This window comes from Capra hircus, chromosome 2, assembly GCF_001704415.2.
Source record: "Capra hircus breed San Clemente chromosome 2, ASM170441v1, whole genome shotgun sequence".
NCBI classification, from domain to species: Eukaryota; Metazoa; Chordata; class Mammalia; order Artiodactyla; family Bovidae; genus Capra; species Capra hircus.
Window position 1 is genome coordinate 99,448,776 of NC_030809.1, and position 24,737 is coordinate 99,473,512.

Here is a 24,737-nt window from a genome sequence, read left to right on the forward strand (position 1 = left end):
TGCAAAACCATGGAGTCATCAGTCTACAATCAGGGATCCATAACATATTGTACGTCTCTAATGTCTAGAACATGCTACCTCCTATCTCCCAGTTGTTTTCAGATAGTGATGTTTGGCAGTGGTATAAACACATTCGAGGCTATAAAAATAAACGCAAATGGAAAATATTAGGCTAAGTGAACTTGATTGTTCATTTATATATAATGTGATATATCAGGAGGGAAGTTGTTGTTTAGTTGCTAAGTCTTGTCCCACTCTTTTGTGCATCTATATATAATGTGATATATCAAGAGGGAAATAGAGGGGTTTTAAAAAACAGATGAGAGTTGATCTTAAGCTAAACTCATCATGAGACTGTATGATGTATTAGAAAGACTATCTAGCCATTACAAGTTTTAAGCCACAGCCAATTTCTCTAGTTTCCACTTCATCATTTGAAAAGGAGGAAGTAAGTGTTCAACTACATCAAATTATTATGGTCTTACAAAATAAATTCAAATGTAAGGTAATACCATCTCCTACCTCCCCCAACTAGCTCAACACCATTTCTTTAAATTATGTGAAAGTGTTCATCACTCAGTTGTGTCTGACTCTTTGCAACCCCATGGACTGTAGCCTGCCAGGCTCCTCTGTCCATGGAATTCTCCAGGCAAGAATACTGGAGTGGGCTGCCATTTCCTTCTCCAGGGATCTTCCTGACCCAGGGATCGAACCCTGGTCTACTGCATTGCAGGCAGATTCTTTACTGTCTGAGCCACTGGGGAAGCCCCATATCAATCCTTCTGCCCATTCACATTGCTATTAGTCTAGTCATTACCACCTAACACTGGAATTTCTGTAATAAATTACCATTCTTTCTAATAGCCTCTTCTTTCCATGAATTTAACAGACTTCTTCCAAATCTTTCTAAAACAACTTTTTAATGTCACGCCTCTGCTTGAAAATCTATTAGCTTGCCCAATCCTTTTTTCTTACTTAATCTCCCATTATTTTCAAACAAATTTTAGTTGGGTAAGTGTTTCCCTCTATCCTCTTTATCTGGTCAGGCTGCTGTTCTAAGCTAAAATAGCTACTACTTCCTTCAAAGTCCAACTTAAGTTTCACTGTCTCCTTGAACTGTTTTATGTTTTAATTCTGGTAGGTAGTTAGAACAGGAAAAAGGAGGCCAAAACAGCGGTGGTGAAAAGACAAAGAAAGGGAAAAACCTGCGAAAATGGAACAAAAGGAAATCCACAGATCGGAGTGAGAACTTCAGGTGAAACAAACACACCCCCTTCTTGGCCACCCCAATTTGCATAGGGCAGGCTCAAGGTAGGGAGAAGACAAATGAATAAAAGGAGGGAGCCAAGACAGATTGAAGCCTCTCCTTTGCGGTTGGCCCACCCTCATGTCTTGAGGGTGTACTATCCTTTATTTGCCAAATAAAACTCTGAGCTATAAACGAGCTGTTAACACTGGTCGAGACAGAACAGAGGAAACTACACACTCCCCCGACAATTCCAAAGCAATTTTTTTTAAACATCTTGGTGACAGGAATACTTAAGCATATAAACTATCTCAAACCATGCAACCTTCCTATACAGTTGAAACTCAGGTTATTGGTGGATTAGGGAGTATGGTAGGTTCTATTCAGTACAATGTATTAAAATAAAATAAAAATACCATCATAAATCAACTATACTCCAATATCACTAAATTTTAAATATATATATGTGTGTGTATACATATATGCAAAATGGACACAGACAACACTGGAGACAGATTACTGTCCTTCCTAAGTCCAACACAGCCAGTTTTACCATCAACATTAAAGTTGATGTCATTTGTGTAGTTGAACAGCAGATATTCACAGCTAGCCCACATTCAGAAGCTATGATATACAAAAAAATATTTATATTAAGAATCACACTGAGTGTTAAGACGCCACACTGTAAAGTTACTCAGGAACAGAGAGCACCTGACATGTATCCCACTTGGAGAGTAAGTTCACTGAGTTAATGATGGCTACTGAAACTGTTTTTCCTTTCCTACCCTCAATTGTTTCCCTGATAAAAATAATTTCTGATATAACAATCACAAAAGACTTTATGTACATCCTTTCTAAGTACATTCTTTCCTTGAGCATATTATGGACCATGCATTTTATTTCTGGTCACCTTGAATTATTTCTAGTTATTAAAAAAGAGAAGCTGACCCAATTCTTGCTCTCAATTTAATGACCAATTTATTTAACTAATCACTGCTGCCTAATACAGAACTGTCAGCATATCACAAGAGTACTAAACATGAGAAATTAATAAGTGATTGTTTCTACAGGTAGCTATAGCTAAATATATATATATATATATATATATAGCTCACTTGTTAGGTGCTAAGATTACAAATATAGAAACAAACATTTATTTTTACTCAGGCACACATGCTTAATTTAGTTGTATCTCTGAACTTCAGCTGCAACATATCAAATGCTCCCTACTAAGAATAAAACATTTGCAATAAATTGCCCAAAATGACCTATTTCACAAAACATATTTCATACTAAAATGAAAAAGGTGAAATGAAAAGGTGAAATTCAATACTATGTCATGGAACACTTTATTCAAAATAAAACAGGGAAATTCAGGTCACATTCCTAATCCTTACTTTCTTCCCCGCAGCATGACTTGTTCCTACTGTCTCATTTCACACTTCATACAAAAGCATTTACATACTCTTTAAAACAGTTCTTCTCTTTTATGAATTTTGGCAAGTACATTTCTTTCTGGAGAAGGAAGTGGAAAAAGGTTTTACCTAACTGGCCAAAGTTATTACATGTTCTCTTCCTGGACCAAATATCTTACTGTTTACACAGCCCTTCCCTAACCCTTCAACTTCCTACTTCAAATCCCCAAGGTATGATCATAGATATTTTCTCAACAAGCTACTAAAAATACCAATAATAACATACAAGAATTTAATGTTAAGATACTCAGCCCAGAATGAAGAAATTCTTGATACTTTCCAAGAGGACTCAATTACATAATAATGCTACACTCCTCCGCATCCCCATTTAAAAGCCTTCTTTAAAACTCTGCTCTTTCTGTTGTTGTTATTGCCGATCCCCAACATTTCCTTTAGCTCTGTAATACTCCGTTTATTTTTGGCCGAACAGTGCTACATGAAGGATCTTAGTTTCCTGACCAGGGATCAAACCTGCAACCCTAGCAGCAGAAGCGGGGAGTCTTGGTCATTAGACTACCAGGGAAATCCCCTACAGCATTCTTCTTTTAAAACAGATTTGATCCACAGTCTCTGTTACTTTGTCTTGCAGTACGCTACACTAACAACCCATTAAAGGAGAAATATATTATCCTATGATTTACAGGCTGCTTCCTCATTTTTTCAGATGCTCAAGATAGGCTTTGCTCCTTCCTATATCACTGTAATGGTTTTTTGTTAATAATGACCCTTTTCCCAAGGTCCAGAAGTTATGTTTCAACAATCACGTCATCATGGAAACCAGAAAAGGAAACAAAGTCCTTTTAGATAGCCTTTTATTTCCACATTTAATTTACTCAAAACTCACCATCATCAAGATAAGAAATGACTACATAGAAATTTTTAAGTTTTCTTCTAACACGTCCCTTCAAGAAAATGTTCATCACAGTACTGCAAAAAAGGGAAATGAAATGAATGTAATTATCTTAGGACAACAACAATGAAGTTAGGAAAAGTCTAATCACAGAAAATGAAGACTTTCTTTCACATTTGAGTATGAATTTTTTAATTTCTCTTTTTCATAGTCTCTACTCTTTGTGGAATTTTCTATTATAAGTGAAATTCAGTACTGATGTAATTTAAAGTAAGGGCTTATGTTTTGTTACTTTTTGTCCTTACGAATATTCCCATTATTGACAGTGCAGCCAGTCTGTTTGGCTATCTTCATTTATCCAAAGAAACTAAAAGAAGTAAAAGTGTTTCCTGAGTCAGAGACATCAAACTCCCTTGGAAAGCCAGTTCCTCACCACCAAACCTAAAAAAAGGAAACAGCAGTGATGTCCTCCCTTTGCTCAATGTTCTTAGCAATGTTCAATGCACTAGGTTTCAAGAAAAAACATTTATAAGAGCATAAGAAAAGAATGAGGGAGAAGAAAGCGGTTCTGGTTAATCTTACATTAAACACAGTATTTGAGTAACTCTGACCAGGAAGGGCAGTTTTGTCAGTTTTAACCTTGCTTCCACAAACAACAACCCTATCACTGAAATGGATGATTTGAAACTGATTAACCCACCTTCTCCAGAGAAAGCCAAACAGTCAATTTTGAAAGCAATGGAAAAGCAGGACCCCATAACATTCTCTTTTCCTTCAAAGGTTACCCCAACACTGTTACACAACTACTCCACATGCCCAACAGACCTAGTTTGAATTAATTTGTTCCACAGGGGGCTCATGCTGTCCTGTTTTAGTTAGATACTTCTTCCAGATCCCTGAACATTCAGTTTATTCATCTTCTTGGTCTAATTCAAAGCTGTCTAAACCAAATAACCTTTCCTAATGATTCCAGACAAAAGTTATCTCTATTCTGCTGCTGCTGCTGCTGCTGCTGCTGCTAAGTCACTCAGTCATGTCCGACTCTGTGTGACCCCATAGACGGATGCCCACCAGGCTCCCCCGTCCCTGGGATTCTCCAGGCAAGAACACTGGAGTGGGTTGCCATTTCCTTCTCCAATGCATGAAAGTGAAAAGTGAAAGTGAAGTCACTCAGTCGTGTCCGACCCTTAGCGACCCCATGGACTGCAGCCTACCAGGCTCCTCTGACCATGGGATTTTCCGGGTAAGAGTACTATGAGATTTCACAAACTTTATTCTATGGCTCACCAAAGTATGCTTGAAGGCAGCATATAGTACAGAGTTGATGAATGAAGGCAGCTGCCCTCCTTTTCTCAAATTATTAGTAGTAGAGGAATAAAAGTGCATCAAATACCTGTGACTCTCCTGTAGTTGCAGGTACTGAGTCAATTCAGTTTTCAAGTAATGTCTAAATTTTCTACTGTTTTGTTGAGCTTCCAATATTTTTAAAAATGGATCCATTACCTTTCCTTTCTTTTTATCTAAATATAATTACCTGTTATATAATGAGAATCAGAAAAGGGAGACAAAAATCCTAAACCTTCATTTTGGTGAAAATCTGAGGACTCTATCTGATCTACCAAGAAGTGAAGAAGGAAGGGAAACTAAACTCACTTGAAATTTACTTCCTTTTACACTAACTCAGCTTACTCTTTGTTAAGCTGTGAAAGAGCAGGGAAATAACTGAAAGGTCAATAGTCAAAAGGCAGAGAGAAAAAAAAGGCATAGAATAATTCACAAAATGATCAATGTAAACTCAAATAATGGCAACTTAACTATATAAAGTCATTATCCTACAAAATGCAAAACTGAAACTTAACACATCGTCCTTTAATAACCTTTCAATTTATTATTTAGAAAAAAGTGCAGCCTACTATCAGCTAGATTAAATCTAGCCATATATTCTGTTATATTACCAACATATCCAGCCATTTGTGAAGGCAAGAAAGAGTAAAATGCACTCTTAGGATTGGTACTCAACCTTGAAGTGCTGAAAGCTACTTTATCATCTCGTGTGGGGACAAACACATGCAAGCACATGCGAATCTAACACTATGTGTGTGGGAAGCTCAATATAATCACCACCATTGCAAATCACTCAGGTGTCCACTTATTTGAACATACACAAATCAAAGCAAAGCTTCCTGTGATTCCTACCAGGATATCTGAAATCACATTTAACATTTTCTCCTCCTACAGTTCTCTGTGAAAGCTTGAGATATAGTGGTTTTCTTCTCTCTTTTCAATCACTACTAGGCAGCACATGTAGGAAACTATTAAAGCTGGACTAGCTTACACATGTCATTTCAATACTGTAATAGCACAGCTGTGCTTTATATTCCAGAAGTGACCTAAAGGCAGAAGAGACTCCTCAGTTTTTTTAGAGTTAGCATTATTCTAATCCAATTACAATGTCTTATTGATTTTCTTTTCTATCTTGCCTCATATCACTCAAAACTAAAAGTACTATCATTTTTCTACATATAAGATGAAACTGTTTTACAGGTTAATTAATCACAACTTATTGTTTGCATTGTTTCTTAAAACTATACCTAACTAGTAAAATATAATTAATGATATTTTCATATCAAAGATAATTTGATTATTCATCTATGGACAAAATCATAAAACATACTTTCCAAAACATACAATGTCTGTATAATCTTTGTTTGGGGCCAAAATAAGACATATGATAGGTAATGTACATTATTGACCTTTTACATTTAGTTCCTTCAAAGCTTCTTTATTTTATTCAGCATTTAGCTTAAATGAAATATTTAAAATTGAAGCTGTTCTATGTTGCAAACACAGCTAAAATGAAGAGCTGCTGTAGCAGCAGTGACCAGATTTTAAATGCAGGTAGATCAATAAAAAAAAAATATCCACTAAGCACAGGCTCCATGTGTGAGTGGAATGGTTTATAATAGCTTGCAAATGACTATGTGCTTGCTGTAACCAGCTGTTCTTAAATTATGAATATGCAACCAATTCATGTTAAAGCCAAATCCCAGCACTATTTCTACAGAGAAATCCCAGTAGTTTTGCTTGTTCTACATGTTAGCTCTGTTAAGGATACAAATAGCAGTAAGCTTCCGAACAAATAGGACCAAACTATTGGCATTTCATGCACTGGGTCCATTATCACAGCAGGGGATGTCAATCATTGGTACATTCCTATAACAGCTCAGGCAATATGACAATGATCTAGCAGGAAAAAAAAAATCAAAATTTCTGCAGCATACTCAAAGTCCTTCTGACAACCTAATGCTTTCTGACTTCAGCCAATCAGATTGTCAGACCTGACCTACAAGAAGACTTGCATCAAGCTTGAAACATTTAAAAACATCAATCATAAAAACAAAGACAGGACATTGAATTATACAGTATTAACCTCCAGGGTTTGCATACAAAGACCTTAGATTTATTTATGTCCCAGCGAGTTAAGAGCTTCAGGACACCGTTCTTTACACCAAACTGACTGCCAATTTGATGAACCTCTCTGCCCTCAGCAGGAGTGCACCGTCCTTGATTAATGAGTGCATGCTTGTGGAAAAGTGTTAAGAGGAGAAAACAGAGGAAAAACACACAATTATGTCTACACATCACTAAAGTACAATAATCATCTATAAACAAAATGCTTCTTTTTTCTTACATACACAAGCACACATGTATACACATAAAGTCAGTAAAGGTTCTGATCTATGCATTAGCTCCATTACTATTATCTCTTAACATTTAATTTTCATTTGAAAGGCATTAAAAAACCAAACTACAAGCCAAATGTCATAAGTTATAAATATAACTTTTTAAAGCATTAATTTTATTTTTTAAAAAATTAAAAACACTATCTTATAGAGTAAATTTTTAAATATGTAAGATAAAAACAGTAGTTTCATCTCATGTTCTTAAGAGCCATTCATTTTAAAAAGTTCAGTGTTTAACTTAAAAATATCAGATCTCTTAAATATTTTACATCTCAGACTACATTATAATGCCACAAATCATATCACATTTAAAACATTTGAAAGTCATGTAAATTCACTTTCATTTAAGCTCCATATGCAACTGTAAATTAATCAAATATATTTATTGCTCATTATTCAAAGTTCACAGAGTCAACAAATAAACTTACAAAAAACTTTTTATGACTCTTCTGTTTAGAACTGCTTTCCTTTAAGAAACCCAATGCGGAAAAAACCCTACTTAAATTTAAGATGCTTATTTGCACTACAATTAAAATTGTATCATTTCTAAAAATGAGCTAAGCATTGATATTCCTTTAAAAAAGTTTACATTTAATATACAGCTCAATTTACCATTTAGTTTATATGAGTATCTGACATGATACAAATATTTTATGAGTAAATATATTTCTTAAAATTTGAATCATAGGCCAAGGTAATAGAATAATTTTAAGAAACTGCATGGTGATTATATCAAAAGATTATATAAAAGTATTATTACCTGAGTATAAATTTTACCTTTAGTCTCAGTAATGTATGATCTATTTAAAAGAAAAGCATTTTCATAAACTTATGATTTCAGGAAATCATAATTCAGGAATCACTCAGCAGTGTATTTTAAGTGTTTAAATTTGTTTATATTGTCTAAGAAGGGATTTAACTCAGCAAATTATCTATTCTCATCATCAATTTCACATTTTAAGAATTTCTTTTAAAGGTAAACTATTTTAAGTATGTTAAAAATGTCATGCTCTGAAAAACAGTTAGTCTAACGATTCTAAAATTAAAAATCAATAAATATTGGAACTAGAAAATATCTTTTAACATAGTGATGTTACATTTTATCCTTAAACTCATCATCCTTAAGTTTACGCAAATTTTTTTAAATGTTTTTTCTTCTGTTGAGATTATCACTCTTATTCTCCCCCTCGCCTATCTCCTCTCCCTCTGAAGAAAAAAAAAAAAAACAACGCAAGTAATTAGAAGAAGCTGAAAACGCCTTGGCACCAATGGGATGATCTGACACCATTTTAGTACCACAGTATGATAGTTGCAACTACCAATAAAAGTAACTAGTAAGATAAAAATATAATTTCAAATTTTAAAATCTTAAATGATTGTTAGTCCATTACTGAATGTTATTTTACCTCCTCATAAAGGAAATTAAACCTCACATTGCCCTTTTTGTCAATAACTATTCTCTCTTCTGATTATCTTCTATAACAAAAGTTTAAAGAAATGTTTAATCAAACAAGTCAACAATTTAAAAGCACAATATTTTTAAAGTCTCATGATATAAAATATTTAATTAAATGGAATCAAAAATTTCTTAACTTCACAAGGTAATTAATCCCACAGAATATCAAGTTAATTCAAAATCATTAAACCTTGATAAAATTATTTCCTACAGGGATCAAAATCACCACATCACTTTGTGCTAAATCCTTCTTCCTTTGATAGTTCTAACCAGGACTAGTTCAAAAACTCGCAAACTACAGCTCAAAATCTTTGATAAATCTTTACACTTAAAAGTAATCAAGTTTTATCACATACTTTGACTAATTCAAGGGATAAGACAAAAAACTGAACTTTTGTGCAACTGTAATATCCTACATCTTGTACAGTAACACAAAAGTAGCAACAAAGACATTAACAATTGCAGTTCAAGCTGGGAGTGACTGTTCTGTTTCAATTCAATGACACCACTAATGGCTTCTTAGCAGTTCCATGAAATCAACCAGCTGTCAAGTTGATGCATCAGAAGGAACAGTTATGCACTCCCATAAGAAAAAGCAACACATCAGGATGTTTGGCAAAACATCTGCTCCTTTACACTGTAGTTCTATAATAAACATGCAAACAAAGAAATGGGAAAAAGGGCAACAGAATTAAAATTCCAAGGTTTCCATTACAGTCTCATATGCATTTTAAATAAATGGCTTACAAAAATAAAAACAAATTTCTGCCTAGTTGAATAAGTTATTTTAAACCTTTTGAAAATGCAAACTACTACTCAGATTCTTCTAGAAAGACAAAACTACATATAAATTGCTCCATTTTTAAAACTGAGAGTAAACTATAGTTAACAAGTAAAATCTTATTATTTTATATACAAAACTCAAAAAGTATTACTAACATATGCCCTTCTTTCATTTAATGTTTAGTAACTTATGCTAACAGTATTCTAATAAATGCATTTTCAAGACTGAAGAGTCTAAAAATATTGTTCAAGAGTGTTTGAAACAGTAAATGCTACTACAGTTCAGCCCTAGTATAACATATAACAGCAAATATACTATCCCCTGTATTTCAAAATATGTATCTACTCCTATTTCTGTCCAAACCATTATATGAATACAAGATTAAGTTCTTACAAATAATTTCCTATTTTAAAGCATATAATTTTATTTTCTTTAAAAAGAGAAAGAGAAAAACTCATCATCACAGGCTTTAAATACTTTTACATTCAACCATTCATTTCAAACATTTATAAAATCTGCTTTTTTCTATCTGAAACTTACAAGAGCCTCAATGTGTGGAAGTTATTGATTATGCAGCACAGTGACAATATGTACAGTGTTTACAATAGGTGTGAGACATCAAACGTACTTAACTCCCATTTTCTTAAACTGCTTATCCTCTGTGCTTGCCATTTATAATCTGCCAAATCTTCTAGTCCTTTGTTGCATGTATAATTTAGAACCATCTGTTCTATGTGCTTTTAACTATTTAAACATTTTTCACCTACCTACAATTCACATAAATGTCAGACATTCAATTCAGTCAAGCTTTCTGTATTGCGTTTTACGTAAAGCAAATCTCTAAATAAATAGCACAGCAGATAACACCAAATAAGACTGCTACAGCGATAGAAACATACCATATACAACCTAAGTTTTTATGTGTTAGACAAATCTTTCAATGTACTTGGAACTGTTTCTATTAGCTTTTTTTTGAGTTAATGGTAGTCAATGTTTTTCCCCAACCCAGAAGACAAAGAGAATGCAAATTAAATACAGACAGTTTCATGTCCTTGTTAGAAGTAAATATGCTGACTGAAAATGACTACAGGAGATAGAATTCCACTTTCCCATTCAATTTGCATTGCCTCTTATTTATATACCAGTCAGTATATCATTAAGTTTGATCATGTGACCAACCGAACTTTAGTGAGGGGAAAAACTATTTTAGACAAGCAAATTAAAACACCACAAGTTTTTATTGTTTATCTTTTCATAATGGCTGACAAAAGAGCATATAGCTTGAGATTATAAAATATATTTTTAAATCAATGTTGCCTTTTAAACACTAACTATATTTTCACCAATCATTTTACTTAATATTGCTACTATATTTTTAAAGTATCCAGTATCTCCAGCTTTTTTTGAAAACTGTATCTTCAAAATGCAAAGAAATATTTTAAAAAACAGAACAGTTAATTACAAGAAGGAATCTAGGTCATCTAAAATAAGTATACATAAATATTAACCAAGCTGATTAAAGAAAAATCCACAGGAGTGGAGTAAATAAAAAAGGAAACATGCAAATATTCAAATTCTTTAAAGTATACAAAACATATACACAAAAGCCTGGTGAATACCAAAGACCACTGTTTCCACCATTTTTTCGCACATAGTTTTCCACCTGTTACCAAAACATAAAATGTGCAGACACCGAGGGCTCATTTTGAGAGCAGGACACAAAAATAAGCACAACATCCTATCGTTAACCTGTAAGTTACATGGTCCTTCACATGGTCGCTTAAAACACGGAAAAAATTAAGCGAAAATTTTACTCCTGGTAAAATTTCTTCATAAAGTTTACATGACGTCACTGGGCCCCCTGAACATTCCCTAAAGTTTGAATCTTAACCAGACACACTTTTTGACTTTCTGAGGTTCCTTCCCAGTCTTTGAAAAATAAAAATTAAAAAAAAGAGAGAGAGACTTGGGAATAAAAATTGCCCAAGATGGCGAAACGCTTGTTGTTTAGAGGGCAGAGGGAAAAAAAAATGGAGGATATTGTAATATACACAAAGGGATAAATTTCAGCAACTCGGCCAAGGACTGCAGCTGCTTCTTTCTTTATAAGGAAGCAACACACAAAAGATAAATACAGAAGGAGAGAAAAGAAGGGAAAATCTCCCAAACAGCAGGGCCAGTTCTGACTCTCCAAACATTTCCTTCCTTTCCCAAGTCCCATTTCTGGGGTTCGTGGAATTACTTTAAGAGGATAGGAGCCGCGAATGGGAAGGGAGGAGGGGAAGGGGAGCAAAAAGATTAAAAGAGCGAAGAGTTGAGAACAGGAGGCAGCTCCCGGGGAAAAACTGCTAGGAGACAGACATGACTGTAGGAAAAGCTATGCTCCTCTAATCTCTACGTACTGAAACAGACTTCCCAGGTATCCAGATCTTTTCCCAGTTCCACCTGCCCCTACTCCCACCCCACCCCACCCCACCCCACCCCACCCAGCTCACTTTCTGTAAACTCCCAAGCCCCAAGCTACTCGGGGAGAGAGCAAAAGAGACCCGAATTGGGGGTGGGGGGTGGCAGGCGCAGCTTATCAGTCCTACAGGGAAGAGGGGGCGGAGGCAGAAAAGGGCAGCAGTAGGCGGACTGGGGGGGTGGGGGGGAGGGGGTAATCTTGAAACTACCCCGGCGGGGATGGGGGGAGCAGCGGTTATTCCCGGGTAGGAACGGCGATCGCAACCGTGCCAGAGGTGATTTTTTGAGAAGCCAAACTGTTGGCGGCGACCTGAGCGCTGGAAGCCGCAGGGAGGAAAAAGGACACGCGAAGCGCCGGCGGCCGAGCAGGGAGGCCGGCACAAAGGAGGCGGACTCGCGGCGGCAGCGTCTGCCCATGCCGGGGGAGGCACGGCCCGCGGCCCTGCTAGACCGAAGTCCCGCACTGGCGGCTACGAATAAAGTTTACGTTCTCCTGAGACCGCACTCCCCACCTCCCACCCAGGATCGCGCATCTCCGCGTCCTCCTCCCCCAAACTGCAATCGGGACCCCGAGCACCACCCCAGCCTTCCAGCCAGCACAACAAAGAGACACACCGACCGGCGAGGGTAAACAGCCGCGGCCGGGCGGGCAGGGCGGGCAGGGCAAGCGCCTCCAGATAAGCAACTCCGGAGTCTAACCCACTCGCAGGAGCGCAGTTTCTTCTCTTTTTCGGTTTCAAACGGCTTTACAATATTTGGAATTTTCATCTTCACCCGCACCCCTCACACCCGAGGATTTTAAACTCACCTTTACTTTCGAACTGAGAGTTGCGGTGAATGGGATTTTTGCCTTCCCCAGATGGTTTAAGGTTACGACTTTTGTTTTGGAAACCCCACCACCTCCTTATTTCTATTATTATTTTTTGCAAGAAAAGTATAAGGAGAGTTGGAGTGGAGGTGAGATTTGTGATCGGCAAAGCCCTGGACGCCCTCCTTCTCCGTCTTCCGCCTCTCTCTCTCTGATTAGTTCCTATCCAGCAGCAGATTGAAGCAGGAGATGATTCTTCTCAAGGTTTGTTCAGCAGCTTCACTTCTAGGCGAAGGCTTCATGAACCAAGTGACGTCAACCAACAAGGCTTCTCTCTCTCTCCTCTCTCTAACAATGAAAGTTGCTGTTAACAAGGGAAAAAAGAGAGAGAATTGTTTATACCATTTCAGTTCCAATAATAAATGACCCATCAGCTCCTAAAGTAGCCAAGGGAGGGAGGGGGTGGCTTCTTCCTCCAAAGAATCCTGTAGCTTTGAGTTTGCACCGATTCTTGTTCCAGGAAAAAGTTAAGGAACTCTAATGTTTTGTTTTACTTTTAAAAGTAGAGAAGACAGAAACTAGGATTGAAAACGTAATTTTTAAAAAAAGTACACGGGCGAATAGGGAGCGTAGATTAACCATGTTCACATAAACTTTGTGTGTAAACTCAGAATTTGGTTAAAATCTAAAAGTCAACTAAATGTAATATATTGGGAACTCAAAATAAAAAGCAAGACACAAAATGGTCCCAGGATAAAATGCTACTGCCCTAACCCGGGAAGGTTAAGCTGTTGTAATGTTTATGCACTGAGTTAAAATTTAAATAAAACGTTAAAATAATAAGTCGTTTTAAAGTTATACGTTAAAACTGCAAAAGGTAACCTCAATAGTCCCCCCCACACACACACTTCTGAGAAGGCAAAAAAGATGGGGAGAGGATAGCTAATTGTAGGAATTAGAATACTTAAAATATCAAGTTAAGACTAGGTAACCTATTGCTCCATCTTTAAATTACACACGAGGTATGCTATTTGTCTTCCCCACAGTTTCTTCTAACTTCCTATTTTTTACCCTTCCATTTTCCTCCACCAATTTCAACATCCTGAAACCAATAAAGTTAAACTAAAGATGAAGTACACCCCATCCCCTCCTACAGCACACCATCCTATAGTTTCCTAAAAAAAAAATTTTTTTTAAAGACCTTATCCTTAGTAACACTTTATTACCAAAGAAGATAAATAATTTTTTTTCATTGAGGTAGTGTTTTTCCCTGGAACACATTAAAAGTCCCAAAAGTTCATATAACTAAAAACTGCATAATTTAATTTTCAGGATGAAGAGTAAATGAAAGGCAACCTATAGAAAAATAATTTGACCATATATGTATATTTTGTACATGCATATGTGGATAAATGTATCTTAAAAGATGCTATTGTTTTATGTTTCCTCTTCAGCCACTGGCTGTGATTTTAATTGTGCTGGAGGATCTTCATTAGTATTAACACATGGGGAGATTTCACAAAGCTGCTTCATTACGAAAAAAAAAAAAAAGCTTGGCAGACTAGGTCTTTTTGCATGCACTGAGAATGTCAGCCTTACCTCGGTCATTTGTAACATAATAAGTGCAAGTACAATGATTGCAATGCAGGAGCACTGGGGGAAGGGCAGAAAGACTGCCTGTCTAATAGGGATATCTGAAAAGAAGGCTGCTCATTACATAGTAAAATGTATGCTAAAAATTAGTGAAGATGATGTCTCAGGAGACTGATGCTAAATAAATTAATGTGCTGATATGTTTTTAATTATTATTTTTGTAATAGTTTATTTCATTCTCAGGATTCACATTGAGCAGCAAAGCTGTGCTAGCACTTATTGATTTTTTTTCCCTGCCACATTCCCGGAATACAGATTTTAATCATTTCACTACACCACACTCAGTAATTTCATTAAAAACTGGAACCTTCCATCCCCAGAAAAGCATTTAATTTCAATGACATACAATTCTGGTCTTAGCAGAAAACTGTCTCCACAGTAAAAGCTGGCCTAAGGTTCAAATGCATAATTTAATCCTGAGTTTTCCATGCTCTGCATTCCTTTGAAGCTATAATTTGAGTAACTACCTAATAACTGTAATAAGGATAATAATTTCCTTATAATATATTATTAACTCATATTTAATTAACTCAAAGGCCAAGTTCTGTACATGTATGACTGGGTCAACAGTTCCACAATATCAAAATTTACTAATAATGTTAAAGAAAACTACAGATTCCAGTATAAGTGTAGAAAGCTAGCATTCAGATATTACTTTAGCAAAGTAACATGTAAAAAAGTTGATCCTTTTTATATAATAGGGGTCATTACTCAAAACAGTATTTTTAAATATTTGGAAGTAAACAGGACAATTCACTGATATTTCTGTGTGTAAATAAAGTATTTTAATATTAATATTTTAACAATCCATTTCAGACATTTTGTCTAATCATTAGCATTACTGCTGAAAATATTCAATTTTGAAAGGATAAAAAGAAATAGCTAGATTCAAATTGTTTCAATTTTCATATAAGAATTTTCTTAAAACATTTCTCTGGAAATAAAGTTGTGGCACACTTGAATAACTTAGATAACTAAGAATGTATCTTTTACTTACTTAAATACTTTTAAAATAGACTGCAAAGCATAATTCAAAGTTTGTTTCCAATAAAATACTGAAATAATAATACTGGCTTTGAAGATGGCACACTGGCTTTCCAGACAATGTTTCATAAGAATATGTAATTTACATTGCCTAGTTTTTACAAAAAATCACCTGTGGGGAAAACTGTTTAACATAAGAAAACTTATTTAGTAATTAAAATTTTTAATATATGCCTAATCAATAGAAAAAATGGTACACAGATAATGAAAGTGACTAACTTACATATATATGTATAATTTCAAGTTGAAGCCATATATAACAAAGTTTTTTTTTCTCTTGGTTGAATAATGAAGTAACTTAAGAGTGTCATCAAACATTGAAATAAAGGGTAAATGTGGTAATAGTAAAGAATTTGATTTTGGTGTGTTTAAAATATTTTAAAACTGTATTTTTATTATCATCAACGGCTCTTTACATAGTTTGAAAAATATTTTTTAAATACAGTTGACAAGTGAAAAACTCATAGATTGATATAATAAAATGAACTTATGTATTTTAGTAAAAACTTCAATTTTTATATTAAAATATATGTTTAAAATAATTTGGTGTTATTTGGTAATTCAAATATATTATTATCCAATTTAATCTATACCTTTAAGACTGATTTTAAAAATAATGAAATATTAAAAATTTTAAACTGGATTACTCTAGTATTTGATAGCCGCTTACTAGGAAGTTATGGTTAAATTATTTTAAAATATGATTCTTTCCCTTTTTCATGTTATCACATTTGATTATTTCAAAGATGACAACATAAAGTTGGGGGGTGGAGAAAAAATAATTTTAAGTTATAAAATAATTTGGCTCCCATAGCACTTAGTCTTCTACTTAAGTTCATCATTTAAATTAGTACTTGATCATGTACAGAATTATAAAAGAATTTAATGATCAAATAGATCTTTTCCAATATAAGTAAAATCCTATATGTGATATACACCTAGACTAATTATTCATACCAATAATTATTCTACATTAGTACCATAAATTAATTATTCTACCACTATAGACTAAATTGTACTTTTTTTATAAAGCATTATCTATTCTTAGGACCAAGACAGAACTTCATAAACAGGAAGAGATAAAGATGGACAGGTATCCTACTGTAGGTTCAGTTACATGCACCTTCACAGAGTAAGGAACTGTCCACGTGCAGAGAACAAAGTCTAGGCTGACTACAAACTACAAAAAGCCAAACGAATGAGAGATCTTAATAGTAGAACCACCTGGCCACTGTCATGTCTTGTTTCTGTTTCAATCAGTACAGACTAATGAAGCTTTATTTGTTTTCATTCACTGAACAAACATTTGAGTGCTTGCTATATGCTATGCACTCTGCTAGAGGCTAGAAAAAACATGAAAGCTCACATTCTAGCTGATGTTGAAAGTGTGAAATTTCTGGGAGATCAGAGACTTACCAAAATCACATTATAAAGATACAAATAATAAAGTTTTGCTAGAATAAAGAGGATGGATCTACTAATTCTGACTAAGAGTCTATATAAAAGCTTTATCAAAGAAAGGCCATTTGAACTGCATCTCAAATACTGAGAGCTTACCAGGCAAAGAAGACAGGAGCAAATTCTAAGTGAAAGAAAGAAACCATAAATTCACATCATAAAAGCTACCAGGTCTGATGTCCATCCAGTAGTCAGAGATTCAGTGTAATAGGAATACTCAGTGTGAGTTGTAGAATAACAGGGACTAAGGAGGAAAAGGAGGCTGGGACCGGAGTGTAAGGCTTTACGTGCCTTGGTTGAATTTATCCTGAAAGCCAACAAAGGTCAGCAAAGAAGTAACATGATCAACATTATTTTTAGAAAAAATTAACTGTATAGATAGTGCAGATGATAGACTATATTATGAAGAGTTATCTTAAGAGACCATGAGAAAACGGTACAAGGCAGTAGTACTGGAGGTTTAAAGCAAAGTAAATGTAGATTTTGTGACAAACACCCGTGGTGGATTCATGTCAATATATGGCAAAACCAATACAGTATTATAAAGTAAAAATAAAAAGTTAAAAAAAATAAAGGAAAACTAAATTTCTGGCTTAGGGAACTGGGCAAATGCTGCAGTCATTTAGTCAGGTCCAGAATACAGAATACATAAGGGAAGACAAATCATAAGGTAGTCTGGAATTAGAACTTGAATTTATGCTTTATAGGTCATTTTTAAATTGGATTATTAAAATCAACTGAACAGTTTTTTCAAAATGTACATACCCAGGTCTAATATGTAGAGACTCACTACGTCTGGGTGGGGTCAAGTGTTTATTTTCTTTTAAAAAAAACTCTTGATAGTGCTTCCAATAAACACTGCTGCAGATTCAGAACACTGTTATGGAACTTCCCTGGCAGTCCAGTGGTTAAGACCACGTTTCCACTATAGGGGGCAAAGGTTCCTCCTCGTGGAGGTGCTAAGATCTTGCAAGCCATGTGGCCAACAACAACAACAAAAAGAATGCTGCTACTAGTATAAATTGATTATAAAATTCATTTGGAATTACAAAAGAAAAAAAACAAGAAAAGCCTAGAAAACCCTGAAAAAGAACATTGGGGGGGTGTCATATCAGATATTAAATATGCTATAAAGGCTTAATAATTTAATGGTAGCATTCATTGGCACATGAAAAAAAAAAGACCAATAAAATAGAAAGTTTGGAAATTACCCAAGTACATATATATGAAAATTTAACATAGATAAAAGCTGTATCTCAAAGCAGTAAAGAAAAGATGGACTTTTTCATAAGTGGTGTTGAGATAACTGAGTAGTCATAGGAAAAAGATGAATTTGGATCTGTTCTAAGAATAAATTTCAAAAAGATCAGATATTTAAATATAAACATTTGAACCATTCAAGTACTAGGCTCAATTCCTCTGTAAGTGAAGAGTATGGAAAATGTTCCTAGCAATGGTCAAAACTAGATGAAGTGAAAATATGAAAAACATTTGTAACACATAAGAGATAATTTAATAACCCTACATATAAAGAGTATCCAAAAATGAATAAAACACCAACACCCTGAGAGAAAAATGGCAAGAGATATGAACAGACATTTCACAGAAAAAGAAATGCAAATGCCCTTCAAATAGAAACATTCTCAACCTTCTTCATAAGAGAAATGCAAATTAAAATCACTGAGATACTATGTCTCACCCAACAAATTGGCAAAAATTCAAAATTTTCACAGCACAGCCTGTTAGTAAGGCAGTTGTGGGGAAAAGGAACACTCTCAAATATTTCTTGTTAAACTGAAAAATAGAAAAAGCCCAACAAAAGAGATGTTCAAGGAATCTAGCAAAGTTACATATACATTTTATTTTTTGTCTGGCAAATCCCACTTCCAAGAATCTGACCAAAAAAGAAGTTATTCTTTGAAGCATTGTTTCTTATAGCAAAATTTTCTATGAAAATTAATACAGAAGCCTCAATAAAATGTAGTCTGAAGGTCAAAAGAAGGAGCTGTCACCCATGTTCCAGTTAAAGTCCACATAGATCCCAACAGAAAGAGACATACCATGCATCTCCAGCTGGAAGTAATATAGTTTTACTGCAAATGCTAGCAAGAGGAAGACATCTCTTCCTTGCCTGGCAACAGCTCAGCCAATGGGACTGTCACAACTTGGTCAATTAAGAGCCGTTACACTTTGCACTCTCAGTTTCCTCAATGGACTTTTTATCAACATCTCTCCTGACTCTCCGATCTCCTCTATAAGAATTTTCTTTCCTTTGCTTTATTGAACTTGCTTGTGGTTCACACAGTTGCATCTCCCAAACTGCAATTCTGTGTTGCTCCCTAAGAAACCCCCTTTTGCTGGTAAAATAACTGGTTTTTCATTGTTTCAGGCTAACATATAGAAATAACCCACAAGTCCATCATAGTGAAATGGCTGAATAATTATGATACATACATACAGTGAAGTACTATGCAATTTTTAAAAGGGAATAAAGAATATATGCAATATAAAGTAATTCTCTGTCAACTCCAGTATATATTGTTGAGTAAAAATATCAAAGTGGAAGAAAGCATCTATGGCATATTACCATTCATCTATCTCACTTTTTAAATTAAATGAAAAGTCAAAACCTTAAAACACACAGTGGCTCAGACGTGTCCAACTCTTTGTGACTCGATAGATTGTACCCTGCAAGGCTCCCCTGTCTATGGAATTCTCCAGGCAAGAGTACTAGACTGGGTTGCCATTCCCTTCTCCAAGGTATCTTCCCAAACCCAGGGATCAAACCCAGGTCTCCTAAATTGCAGGCATTCTTTAGCATCTGAGCCACCAGGGAAGCCCTTAAAAATGGTTACCTGTAAAAAAGAAGGGAACAGAGGAGCAAAGATGTAATAACAGGAAGTTTTCTCATAAAAATGTGATTTCAGAAACATAGAACATATATAAATATAATTTACAAATTATAAAACAAAAATACATTAAATTTTAAAGTGATCCCATCTAAATGAAATAAGTGAACTTAATTATATATGGAGTTGGTGGCATAACCATACAGAGAATATTCTAAGTGACTTTAAACATAGTAGTTTTTTATCTTTTTTTTTTTTTTGGCCACACCATGCAGCATGTGTGGAGAAGGCAATAGCACCCCACTCCAGTACTCTTGCCTGGCAAATCCCATGGACAGAGGAGCCTGGTAGGCTGCAGTCCATGGGGTTGCTAGGAGTGGACACGACTGAGCGACTTCACTTTCACTTTTCACCTTCATGCATTGGAGAAGGAAATGGCAACCCACTTCAGTGTTCTTGCCTGGAGAATCCCAGAGACAGAGGAGCCTGGTGGGCTGCCGTCTATGGGGTTGCACAGAGTCGGACACGACTGAAGCGACTTAGCAGCAGCAGCAGCAGCAGCATGCAGCATGTGAGACCTTAGTTCCCTGGCCAGGGATTGAACTTGTATTTCTTGCACTGGAAGCACAAAGTCTTAACCAGTAGACCACCATGGAAGTACCAGGAATTTTTAAAAACCATATTCAAACACTTAACAGTACTTTCCTCATACGATTTAAACTAAAAAATAAACTTTAAAGCAGCAACAACAAAACAAGAACTTAAATTGTTATCATCAGCCACAGTTTTGTGGTATTAATTGGTGGTGTTATTGTAATTAGGGGCTTCCTAGGTGGCTCAAGTGGTAAAGAATACTCCTAAAATACAGCAGCCACAGCAGACACAGGTTCAATCTCCTGTGTCTACAGCAAGATCCCCTGAAGGAAGCAATGGCAACCCACTCCAGTGTTCTTGCCAGGATAATCCCAGAGATGGAGGAGCCTGGTGGACTACAGTCCATGGGGTTGCAAAGAGTCGGACCTGACTAAAGCAACTGAGCACGCACACACGAGCACATTATTATAATTATATTGCATGCATAGTCTGAGAAAAAGCAAATGGATAATTAAGTTGGTGTTTTGGGTGTGGGACAAAAAAGAACAGATGTAAAATCAGTGAGTTACATAAAAATTCTGTGATCATGAATTTGAACTGGATATATCAGAATGAACTATAATATTCTACATTTTAAAATATATGTATTTCGTAGTTCTGCCCACTGTAAAGGCCAGAAACAGGGATTATGCAGTAGCAACAAGCACATACTTTTGTATCCAATTATTGACAGAAAACATCATTTGCCCCTGAAACAGATTCCTTGAAGCAAAGGCTGATTCTAGTTTGCGTACAGGAAACATTCAAGGTAAGTCTAAAATATCCTATCATACTATTAATCATGAAAACTATCAAAGATTACTGGGGTAATGTAAAAGGACTTGAGAATAAATGTGAAAAAGCCAACTTGAATTGGTTCCCACTGGCGAAAAATGAGACAATTTAAGCTTTTTAAGAATAACTAAAATGGATTCCAACATAACAAATAAAAATTAATACATAATTTCATAATGATAATTTTAAAAACTCATTATTCACCTTTGAAGAATGCTAGTGAACCAACTCATTATTTTGAAAACTGGTAAATAAAGGAAATAATTTAAGGCTTTCTTCAACATTTCATACCAAATGTACCTTTCAGTTCAGTTCAGTTCAGTTCAGTCACTCAGTCATGTCTGACCCTTTCGACCCCATGAATTGCAGCACGCCAGGCCTCCCTGTTCATCACCAACTCCCGGAGTTCACTCAAACTCATGTCCATCGAGTCTGTGATGTCGTCCAGCCATCTTAAATTCATTTATTCCTTTGAATCTTTTCAGGAAATTCAGTTCAGGCGCTCAGTCCAGTCCTACTCTTTGTGACCCCATGAATTGCAGCACGCCAGGTCTCCCTGTCCATCACCAACTCCCAGAATTCACTCAAACTCATGTCTATCGAGTTGGTGATGCCATCCAGCCGTCTCATCCTTGGTCGTCCCCTTCTCCTCCTGCCCCCAATCCCTCCCAGCATCAAAGTCTTTTCCAATGAGTCAACTCTTCGCATGAGGTGGCCAAAGTACTGGAGTTTCAGCCTCAGCATCAGTCCTTCCAATGAACACCCAGGACTGATCTCCTTTAGAATGGACTGGATGGATCTCCTTGCAGTCCAAGGGACCCTCAAGAGTCTTCTCCAACACCACGGTTCAAAAGCGTCGATTCCTTGGCACTCAGTTTTCTTCACAGTCCAACTCTCACATCCATACATGACCACAGGAAAAACCATAGCCTTGACTAGACGGACCTTTGTTGGCAAAATAATGTCTCTGCTTTTCAAAATGCTATCTAGGTTGGTCATACCTTTCCTTCCAAGGAGTAAGCATCTTTTAATTTCATGGCTGCAATCACCATCTGCAGTGATTTTGGAACCCAAAAAAATAAAGTCTGACACTGTTTCCACTGTTTCCCTATCTATTTGCCATGAAGTGATGGAACCAGATGCCATGATCTTAGTTTTCTGAATGTTGAGCTTTAAGCCAACTTTTTCACTCTTCTCTTTCACTTTCATCAAGAGGCTTTTTAGTTCCTCTTCACTTTCTGCCATAAGGGTGGTGTCATCTGCATATCTGAGGTTATTGATATTTCTCCCGGCAATCTTGATTCCAGCTTGTGCTTCTTCCAGCCCAGCATTTCTCATGATGTAATCTGCATAGAAGTTAAATAAGCAGGGTGACAATATATAGCCTTGAAAGTGAAAGAAAGTGAAAGTGGTCTCTCAGTCGTGTTCAACTCTTTGTGACCCCATGGACTGTAGCCCACCAGGCTCCTTTGTCCATGGGATTCTCCAGGCAAGAATAATGGAGTGGGTTGCCATTTCCTTCTCCAGGGAATCTTCCCAACCTAGGGATCAAACCCAGGTCTCCCACATTGCAGGCCTTAACGTACTCCTTTTCCTATTTGGAACCAGCCTGTTGTTCCATGTCCAGTTCTAACTGTTGCTTCCTGACCTGTATACAGGTTTCTCAAGAGACAGATCAGGTGGTCGGGTATTCCTAGCTCTTTCAGAATTTTCCACAGTTTATTGTGATCCACACAGTCAAAGCCTTTGGCATAGTCACAGAAGCAGAAATAGATGTTTTTCTGGAACTCTCTTGCTTTTTCGATAATCCAGCAGATGTTGGCAATTTGATCTCTGGTTCCTCTGTCTTTTCTAAAACCAGTTTGAACATCTGGAAGTTCACAGTTCACGTATTGCTGAAGCCTGGCTTGGAGAATTTTGAGCATTACTTTACTAGCGTGTGAGATGAGTACAATTATGCGGTAGTTTGAGCATTCTTTGGCATTGCCTTTCTTTGGGATTGGAATGAAAACTGACCTTTTCCAGTCCTGTGGCCACTGCTGAGTTTTCCAAATGTACCTCAGTTCAGTTCAGTCACTCAGTCATGTCCAACTCTTTGCAACTCCATGAATTGCAGCACGCCAGGCCTCCCTGTCCATCACCAACTCCCAGAGTTCACTCAGACTCACATCCATCGAGTCAGTGATGACATCCAGCCATCTCATCCTCTGTCATCCCCTTCTCCTCCTGCCCCCAATCCCTCCCACCATCAGAGTCTTTTCCAATGAATCAACCCTTCGCATGAGGTGGCCAAAGTATTGGAGTTTCAGCTTTAGCATCATTCCTTCCAAAGAAATCCCAGGGCTAATCTCCTTCAGAATGGACTGGTTGTATCTCCTTGCAGTCCAAGGGACTCTCAAGAGTCTTTTCCAACATCACAGTTCAAAAGTGTCAATTCTTCAGCGCTCAGCCTTCACAGTCCAGCTCTCACATCCATACATGACTACTGGAAAAACCATAGCCTTGACTAGACGGACCTTAGTCAGCAAAGTAATGTCTCTGCTTTTGAATATACTATCTAGGTTGGTCATAAATTTTCTTCCAAGGAGTAAGCGTACCTTAGGAAACATAATTTCAAATTGTGTTTGTTTGTATCATATATATGTATAAAGGTGTGTATATGTATATATATATATTTATGTACGTGTGTACATACATATATGTAACAAGATTTGAACATAAGATTTAACATTTTTTTTAATGAAATGTTATTTGCCTATACTAACAGATATTGTGATCAAGCATATGATTTACCTGTGAGTTTCAAGGAAAATAAAACAAAGAGGGTTCAGGATACTATTTTTGTCTGGTAAATAAGAAAATAAGCAATTCATTAAGACAAACTTAAAACCTTGGAGTAAAATATTGAAGTTTGAACCCAATCTCATAGCCAATGGATAGACATCATCTACATGGTCTTTTTCATAGTAATACTCTGTAAAAGCCAAGGGCATGATGATGACTATAATTAAGTTCACTGCATTAAATAATCAACAGGTCAGTCATATAAGGCTATGTAGGTTATGCATGGGCTCATTACGGGGCAGCAGAGTAATGAATCCAAATCATACAACCACATGTAGTCCAAAAGTTAAATCTTTAGGAACTTTGCAAGCTACTTTTTAAGGATGAGATGGTCAGATAACATCACAGACTCAATGGACATGAGTTTGAGGAAACTCCAGGAGACAGTGAAAGACAGGGAAGCCTGGCATGCTGCAGTCCATGGAGTCGCAAAGAGTCAAGCAAGACTGAGCAACTGCACAACTTTTTAAGCATAGCTATTACTAAATAGTAATATCTTCAAACATATTAAAAACAAATACAACTCATCACTTATTTTATTATGCTTTACTAGTATTGATGGCCTCAAGGTTATTCACGCTCACTGTAATATGCAGAAAAAATGATACAATGGTGTGTTACTGCCCATCTCTTCCC

The 24,737-nt window shown here is 36.1% G+C and overlaps 1 protein-coding gene across 13 annotated transcripts in view; it reads right to left on the bottom strand.

Annotated features, from left to right (window-relative positions):
* Positions 1-16,042, bottom strand: part of BAZ2B (bromodomain adjacent to zinc finger domain 2B) — a 329,956-nt gene extending 313,914 nt beyond the window's left edge. For all 13 annotated transcript variants that reach the window (XM_005676091.3, XM_018063517.1, XM_005676089.3 and 10 more), the window contains exon 1: positions 12,826-16,042. The gene's annotated coding sequence lies outside the window, so the exon portion shown is untranslated. The remainder of the gene's footprint in view (positions 1-12,825) is intronic.